This window comes from Mus caroli, chromosome 2, assembly GCF_900094665.2.
Source record: "Mus caroli chromosome 2, CAROLI_EIJ_v1.1, whole genome shotgun sequence".
Lineage (NCBI taxonomy): Eukaryota > Metazoa > Chordata > Mammalia > Rodentia > Muridae > Mus > Mus caroli.
Window position 1 is genome coordinate 87,456,307 of NC_034571.1, and position 8,109 is coordinate 87,464,415.

General features: G+C 53.8%; 1 protein-coding gene across 1 annotated transcript in view; it reads right to left on the bottom strand.

Annotated features, from left to right (window-relative positions):
• Tspan18 (tetraspanin 18) overlaps positions 1-7,838 on the bottom strand; it is a 133,625-nt gene extending 125,787 nt beyond the window's left edge. Inside the window, exon 1 of the mRNA XM_029472728.1 lies at positions 7,604-7,838. The gene's annotated coding sequence lies outside the window, so the exon portion shown is untranslated. The remainder of the gene's footprint in view (positions 1-7,603) is intronic.
• Positions 7,839-8,109: the final 271 nt, after the last annotated feature.

Below are 8,109 nucleotides of genomic sequence, written 5' to 3' on the forward strand. Positions count from 1 at the left end.
CTGTACTGTGCCTGCTATACTAGCCTGAAGACCTGAGTTCAAAAAACAAATGGAGATCAACAGAGGAAGATACCCAACACTGACCTCTGACCTCAACGCACGTATGTACACATACACACACAAACACATGGAAGACCACAGAGTATCAAGAGTTTGTCAGAGCCAAACAGAACCAGAACCCAAGTCTTGGAGGCTCTGGACTCCCAGACAGCCACTTGCTGGCTAAGTATGATCTACATTCTAATTCTTCTAGTCTAACTCTTCATTCACTTTGTGATGATGATATATTCCCAGGCCTGCTAGGAACCCAGGCTCAGAGCCCGGCCCCCTTCAGGTTACAAGACTTCAGACACAAAGGAGGGAAGGCCTGCCAGGCCTGCAATCCTCCTGGAAGCTCAGTCTATGCTGCATGCAAACCTGGCGCATCAGAAACGCCAAGCAACCAGGCCCTGCTCTCTCACAGCGTAAGCAGGCAGGGCCTCAGAGGCCGCTGCTTGCCTTGGCTTGGCAGCTGGCTTTCTCAGCAAGACACCTCCAGAAAAAAATCATCAAACAACAACAAAAAGCCCTTTGAAGACCAACAACACAGTCTGGAGGAGTCTGAAGGAGAGTGAAAATGGCCCTTTACCTTCACCTGTTGAATCCAGTTCACAAGGTGGGGGAGGGGGCAGATGGTCTTCTAGACCCTGCCAAGCCCAGGCAACTGAACCCCCATGAGATGGAAAAGCAAAGATGTTATCTGTGGGGACCAAGTCAGGATGGGCAGAGAACAGGTAGAGCCTGGAGAAGGGCAGAAAACCATGAGAGGCAGAAGGCCCGTGAGTTGGTTATCTAGTGAGGTTTATATGATGCTCCAGTCCCTTGGCAGGGAAAGAATGAGCATGTGACCATCCATACAATTGACATAGTCCATCACAAATCCATGCCTCTACCTCAGACAGGTGAGCTGTGCCTCCAGCTCACCCCTGCTCCCAGCCTTGCACGTGCCTGTGGTCCAGCAAGGCCTCCTCGGGCTTTGTTGGAAGCTGCTGCTCTCTCTGGTCATCCCTCCCCTGAGTGTTCAGCAGCATCTCTTGCCCAGAAGGCAGGCTGGACATATCCAGGAGCCGGAGTCTCTGAGAGCATCCTTTTATGAGTGACAGTAAAATTGGTGAGTAACAAGCGGGCCTCCCCTGCCTGGTGGAATGACTGAAGTGTGTTTTATACAGTTGCTTCCAGAGTCCTCAAAGGACTGGGCCCAGCAGCCCACAGAGGGCAACTCACTTCTTTCTCGTGCATCAAGGATTGGCCCTCAAATCCTCAACTGGGGATCTGCTGTTGGAAATACCCTACTAAGTAAGGCAGGGTGAACCAGTAAGTGCCAAGTGTGGAAGAGGGGAGGAAGCCACTACAAGTGAAGAGATTTGTTAAAGGCCAACTATCTGACATGGCTGCCAGCCTGGCTGGGGACGTGAATACAACCAGGTGGTTGTGCTTAGACATGCCTGTCCCTATCCCCCAGGACAAATTGCTTCCTCTGATTCTTGCGTCAGGGAGAGGACCTGGTTGTTTGAGCCCCTTTAGCACCTCTGGGTTGAAGCCAGGGATGGCCTTTCCTCTGCTGCTTACATCCAGTGCCTTATTCCTCTCATTCCCATGGGGGCCTGCTAAACCTGCTTGAAGCCACAGCCAGGAGCAGAGGCTGCTCCACTGGCAGGGTCCCTGAATGTCAGGAAGCAGGTGGCCCAGCCTGCTCCCCAGGAGGCTGTACACACTTGGCGAGCCTGAAAGCAATCTGTCTCAGCAGTAGAGATGGCCATGTTGGGGTGGGGTGGGTGGCAGGGAGCCATTCCTAGCAGTATCTCTGGGCTCAGGACTCATGAAAGGGCTAGTTTACTCCAAATCTATCATGCACTCTCGACCGAAGCTGTTAGTTCATCCAGAGAGAGAGAGACAGAGACAGAGACAGAGAGACACAGAGAGAGACTGAGAGGGAGACAGAGAGACTGAGAGAGAGACAGAGACAGTGAGAGACAGAGAGAGACAGAGAGAGACACACACAGAGAGAAACTGAGAGGGAGACAGACAGAGAGACTGAGAGAGACAGAGACAGTGAGAGACAGAGAGAGACAGAGAGAGAGAGCACGCTCAGTCCTAAGATCCTAGGCAGCTCAGGGTGGGCAGGAATTGGAACCTTTCTCCAATAGCCAGACTCTGTCCCTGCATTGGACGGTATCTGTCTGTTCTGCTGGGACTGCCCCTTCCGGTTTAATAAGGCACACGGCCTCGCACGCTAGCTCGCACTGTATATCTCAAACTAGACTCTCCTTCCACACCCCTACCCTTCTCTCCCAATTTCCAGATGAGTCCAGCACCCTTGGCTCCCTGACTCCCCACTCCCACAGAGATGAACTCAGAAGAGTCACCTTATGAGGGAATGGGAGGAGATAGAGCCAGAAGGGGTTACTGGAAGAACATGGAGAAAGATCTGGAAAGTTCTCAAAGCACTAAGTTTCAGCAAGACAAAGGAGGCCAGAGAGTACTGGGTGGAAAGTCAAGAAATGGCTGAGTGTGTTCACCACGTGCCACTTATCAGCCCCTTTGGCACCACCACCTGAAGTGTGTCACAGGCCCAATATGATCACTTAAAATCATGTCCCCATGTGCAGACTGTGTCCCACCAGGTCAGTTAGGGACAAGCCTAATGTCTGAAGGACTGGTGACCCAGCCATCCCAAAGGGGCCTGGAATGTTCCTCTCAGTACTCTGCTGCCAATGACAATGCCAAGCTGGAGTTTCTCGTGGGCCCAGCTGCCTTTGACTGGTTAGAACCAGGTAACAGATCTGGCCAACGTCCCAGAGTTGAGTGAGATATACCACCTCCCACTGCGCATGGAGTGCCTGCTGGCATTCCCAGCATCCTCTTCTCCTCCTGTAGTGACTTCAGTGCCATCTACATGGTTCAGAAGAGCAGCCATAGACATACCAGGGTTACCATCCGAAGCACCACAAAAAGCAGAAACGAGCAGACGAACAAGCAGGGAATCTATGGTGTAAGGGAGTTCTCCGTCACTCAGCCTAACAACACAGAGGCCATCGTTCTGATTTTCACAGACAAGGAATCGGCACAGGATCACGATGAAACACTAACTGCCGATCCAGAGCCTCTTCCTGTTATAGCCTGTCGTGACTTCCTAAGATTGTCCCCCTCCTGTAAGCAACTATGTCCTATGTCTCCAAGCTTCTTAACCCACCTGTCCTCAGAGATGGTCGAATGGTATATGCAAGACAAAAAGAGCAAGAATGGTCTAAAGTGTGTGTGTGTGTGTGTGTGTGTGTGTGTGTGTGTAGAGGGGGTGGCCCAATTTCAAAGATCCTTATTGGGGTTCTGGGGTTCAAGGGAAGAAGCACAACACAATGGCTGAGCGCACAGGATGAAGAGCCAACATGAGCTAACCTCAAACCCAAGCCCCACTGCTGACTCCACTATCTCAGAGCCTTATTTTCCTATCTATAAAATGGGAACAATAACTAAAGCCCCCAGAGACCCGAGATGAGGACAGAGAGTAGTCCAGCCCTGACTCATGGGAACAGTCTCACGTTTCTATACCATCACATACAAGATGGACTAAAACCACAGCCTTCCTGGGGAAGAGGCTGGTGCAGTCTGAACTGCTCCCTCCCAAGCAGCTTGAGGAAGCTGCCCCAGCCCATACAGTGGGCATAGTCCCACTTCACAGACCTCAGAACTGGCCCAGCCCACATCCACAGAGGGAATCTGGATCGGCTGGGGAAATGCAGCCCACAGATCCCGAGAGCATTTATCTGAAAGTCCCAAGGGCTTTAGAGGCATGCTTAGCCCCTGGTCCTAGAACCCAGTGGACTCATCCCAGGGCTGGGGTGGTTTTGGAAGCTGTTTATCGGGCCAGCTTCTCACTGGCACCGACAGGCATGGTACTCAATTTGGATGGGATGCAGATCGGAGAGGAAAGGAAGAACTGGTAGATAATGGTGGAGGGACTAGACATAACACTGGCTATCCTGCAATGGGGACAGGGCTGCCCACTGAGGTAGGAAAATAAAACAACCAGAAGACCAACTTATTGACAATATTCCACCCCTAAACACTGGGAAGACAACAGTGTGTGCTGTGCGTCAGATACTGTGCTGAGGGTTTTACTAGGATGATCTCACTGTGGGAACACTGCAGGCTGAAGGGAGAGATTGCTAATTCCATTGTATAGAACATGGAAAGCACCGGAAGGTGAGTGACCTAAGGTCACGTAATTGGCAAGCAGATAGACAGAACTTAAACCCAGGTGCTCTAATCACCATGCAGTGATTTTTTCTAAACAGAGAACCTGAGGCTCAGAAAAGGGCAGTGACTTAGCTGAGGTCACACAGCTTTCATCTATGGCAGATCAAGCCTTCTAATTCTAGGTTCCCTGGGTTTTCTACTCTATCTTACTCCATCACAGCTCTCACAAGCCTGTTTCTTCTTATGCACAACCCAGAAGTCTAGGATAGGAGTCAGGGTCCTTCTGATCGCCTACGTCAGCTGCAGACCCGGGGTTCACCATCACATTCCATCTTTCTTTGTAAAAATAAAAACCAAAATCCTTGTGATCTGCCTCACTCCATCACATGGAGCACCGACACTCGATGCCAGCCCTGGTGGCAGGAGGCACCCAAGCTGGCATGTTTGCCTGAGAACATTGGGTTGCAGGGATGCTCAACAGTTGCCATCATCTGTTCTCTGAGGCCAAGTGCTGGGTGCTGCACTCTCTCTATGGAGTCCCTGCTGAGTTCAGACAACCGTTCCTGGTTCCCCTTTTCAGTGGTTGATGAAATGGGCCAGAAGAGCACCTCTCTCAACAGGGAGGGGTTGCTAAAATGTGTGGTCCAGCCGCAGGCCCTGGCTCTGCCCAGGGAATGGGGGCTAGATAGGCATCCAGACAAAGATGCCTGCACCAGCTGCTGTGACACTCGTAGCAGAGATGAGTCACACTCCCTTCTCTCTACCCCAAGCGGCTGGATTGCGTGGGAGTCCACTGGGTTCTACTACCTGAGGCTAAGCAAGAGGAGGTCAGGCACCCTGGTGAAGAACCAGCATTCTGTTCACCTAGACTAGAGGCAACATCCAGCTTGGTTGTCCAGAATCCCAAACGGCTTCCCTGGATTTCAGTCACAAGACCCCTCTGTCCCCAGAGCTGTTTACAGAGAGGGAAGAGGGGCCACTGAGAAAGGGGTTCATCTAAGGCCTCCATGAGAAGCTAACTGGTTGGATTTCAAACCTGCCCTTTCTCCTCTACCAGCCCCTAACCACAAACCCCCCTAATATCTTGACTCCAAACCCACCCAGTCCCAAGTCCGAAGCACTAAAATGTCACTTAGATGGTAGGGGACTATTACCAGCCTGGTGTGGAAGTTACCAGAAAATTGGGGGAGGGGTCCTTTCTGGATTCAGATCAGTCAGTCTGTCCTAGGTGCAAGCCCAGAGGTCCGTTTCCTCAAAGCTCCCTGGAGATTCAGTGATTGACTGGCATCTTGGTCTTGGGGACAGAGAGACAAAGAAATGAGCCTGGGCTTGGACTACTGAGAAGTCAGAAACTGGGGAATCTACCTGGAGTCCAAGAGACAGGAGCAACTTTGGAAGGTGGAGAATCTCTATGTTGTCTTCAGTGTGGGGGCTGGGGTGAGTAAGGAGTAAAGAGAAGAGACAGCACCCAGAATCTGCAGGCCTTCAGGTTGGGAACATGCTAATACCACGTTCCAAGGGTGGGCGGGGCTCTCCAACTAGGCTACACACACACACACACACACACACACTGCCATTAAAACTAAAACAACAACACTCTTCTTTTGTTTTCTGGCATGTCTTAAAGACAAACCCAGAGACAAGGGTCCCCACCCTTTCCTTTGCCTCTCTGCGTTGGCTCTGCCATTCCAAACAGAAGCCAGGCAGATAGGATGATCTGTCTGATGGAAACTTTGTCCCGGATGGGGGCACTAGCTGTATCCAATAAACACATGTGGTTTCTACCCAGACTGAAGGCAGGACCCCATCTGTGTCTTGGGGACCCATTCCCAACACCTGTGTGTGTCTGTGCATGCGTCTGTGTGTGTGTGTGTGTGTGTGTGTGGTGGGGTGTATGGAATAGCTTGGATGGTGAGCACGAATTCTTAGCAAGGGCACATGAAAACTTCAGTCGGTGTGAAGCTACGGTCTCTGTGAGCTTATCTGTACTCTCTTGGGGGAACAGAGAGAAGTTTAGTGAGAAGAGAAAGTACCAGTCCCCTCCAGAGTCCCCTCCAGATGAACAGCCTTTCACACAACAAAGATGACCCTTTCCACCCACACAATACAGGAGTCTAAGAGTACAGGAAGGAAGAAAGTGAGTTATCACCAGCATGTGGGACGTGATCACAGAGATGCATGTGGGACCTCAGGCCCAGGACATGGTGTGCTCTCGGTAATGGCTGAGGAGTGTATCCCTTTTGATGAAACTATAGAAATTCCTATGCCCCCAATCTACCTATGCCCAGAAAGAGGACAGATCCTGCCCACCACGCCCAGAGATCTGACCAGGACCAGGACAAAAGATGCCACTTTTACAAAAAGGGCTGGGTTTCAGTAACTTCAAGTAAATCCAATGTTCTATCCTATTGTCTCCATGCAGGCTTGCTGTTCATGTAAAGTTTCTTTTGTTTTTCTGGGTGTAAATTGTTCACTCATCCTTGCCAGCAGCCCACCTCATGACACTGATCCGTCTGATCGTTGCACACCAGTCTCATAGTGGGTGCACCTCCGTCCGATTTTCTGGGACAAGGTGGGGAGCTCCTCCAAACAGACCCCACGCGCATTGCCTTGGTCCATCTGCGGTTCCATGAGCTCAGAAACTCGGTCCGAGAAGCTCCTAGGCTGGTCTGGGAAGCCGATCTGGCCAGGGAAGGGCGCCCCCTGGCGAGACAACTCCTCCAGCGCAAGCAGGACCCGGAGCCCGCGCGCGCCCACCTCGGCCAGCCAAGCTAAAGAACCCAAGGCCACCACACCCCACATCCGGCCGCAAGGAGCTCCGGACCCGCCCGGGAACCTCCTGGGTCTCCACATCCACGGATCTGGACATCTTCCCGCGCAAGGAATGATAACTCGGGTGCGAGAGCAAAATCTAGGAGCATTCTTCTGGCCCCGCCAGCAGGGTCCCACGAAGGCGAAGAGCGCACGGTGCCCCAGCCCGATCGGCTGTCCGCCGCGCCCAAGCCCGGCTCCGAGTCCCCCGTTGTGACCTGCTTGTGTACAGGGTCACCTGGGCTCACCCCTTCACTCTCGGTACAACCCCGGCCAACACACCGGCCCTGGGAGTCCCACCTGCCGCCTTACTGTCGCCTGAGCCCCCGAGATCGCTGGGCGCAGAATGGCTGCACCTGACCTGGGCGAAGTCCACGACCCGAGCATGCTCGGGGTCACTCAGTGCGGCGCTGTCCCCGCCCCCAGGGGAGTCGCTTCAGAACTTGGTGGCCGCTAACCCGAGCGTCCTGGGACCCGCACTGATCTGGGATCTCCCCTGAAGCGCGCGGTATCCCGGGGCCAGTACGCACAGAGGGGCTCAGTGATTGAATCCTACCTGGCAGAGGCTCGGCCGCGGGGTAAAGTTTCCCCAGGCGCAGAGTGCGCTCGCAACTTGCGGGGCACCGGTAGTCCTGCGCCGCGGCGCTGGGCTAGGCGTCAAGGCGACAAGGAGCGGCGACGCCCGCTGGGGGCCAGGGCCGGGCGGCCTGGCGTGGCTGGGCTTCGGAATCGCACAGCGTTGCGTCCGCCTGCAGCTTGCACCCCCTGAGACGCCGGCGGCAGCTGCAGCGGCTCACCCGCCACCGCCGCCGGCCACACCTCCCGCCACCCTCCGGCCCGCCCTCCCGCTCCCTCCGCCCCAGCCTCCGCCCCTCGGTCTCCTGTCGCCACTACTGCCGCCGCGGTGCTGGCGCGTCTCCGGGGCGGACACGGCCCTCATGATCCACGGCCGCTCTCTCACCCGGTCCTAGAGCGTGGTTTCTGGGAATGTGCTCTTCAGATGTCCTCTGCACTCCTAGCCTCAATGTCTGAATTTAGGAGATTGCTGGAGAAGGGCGAAGG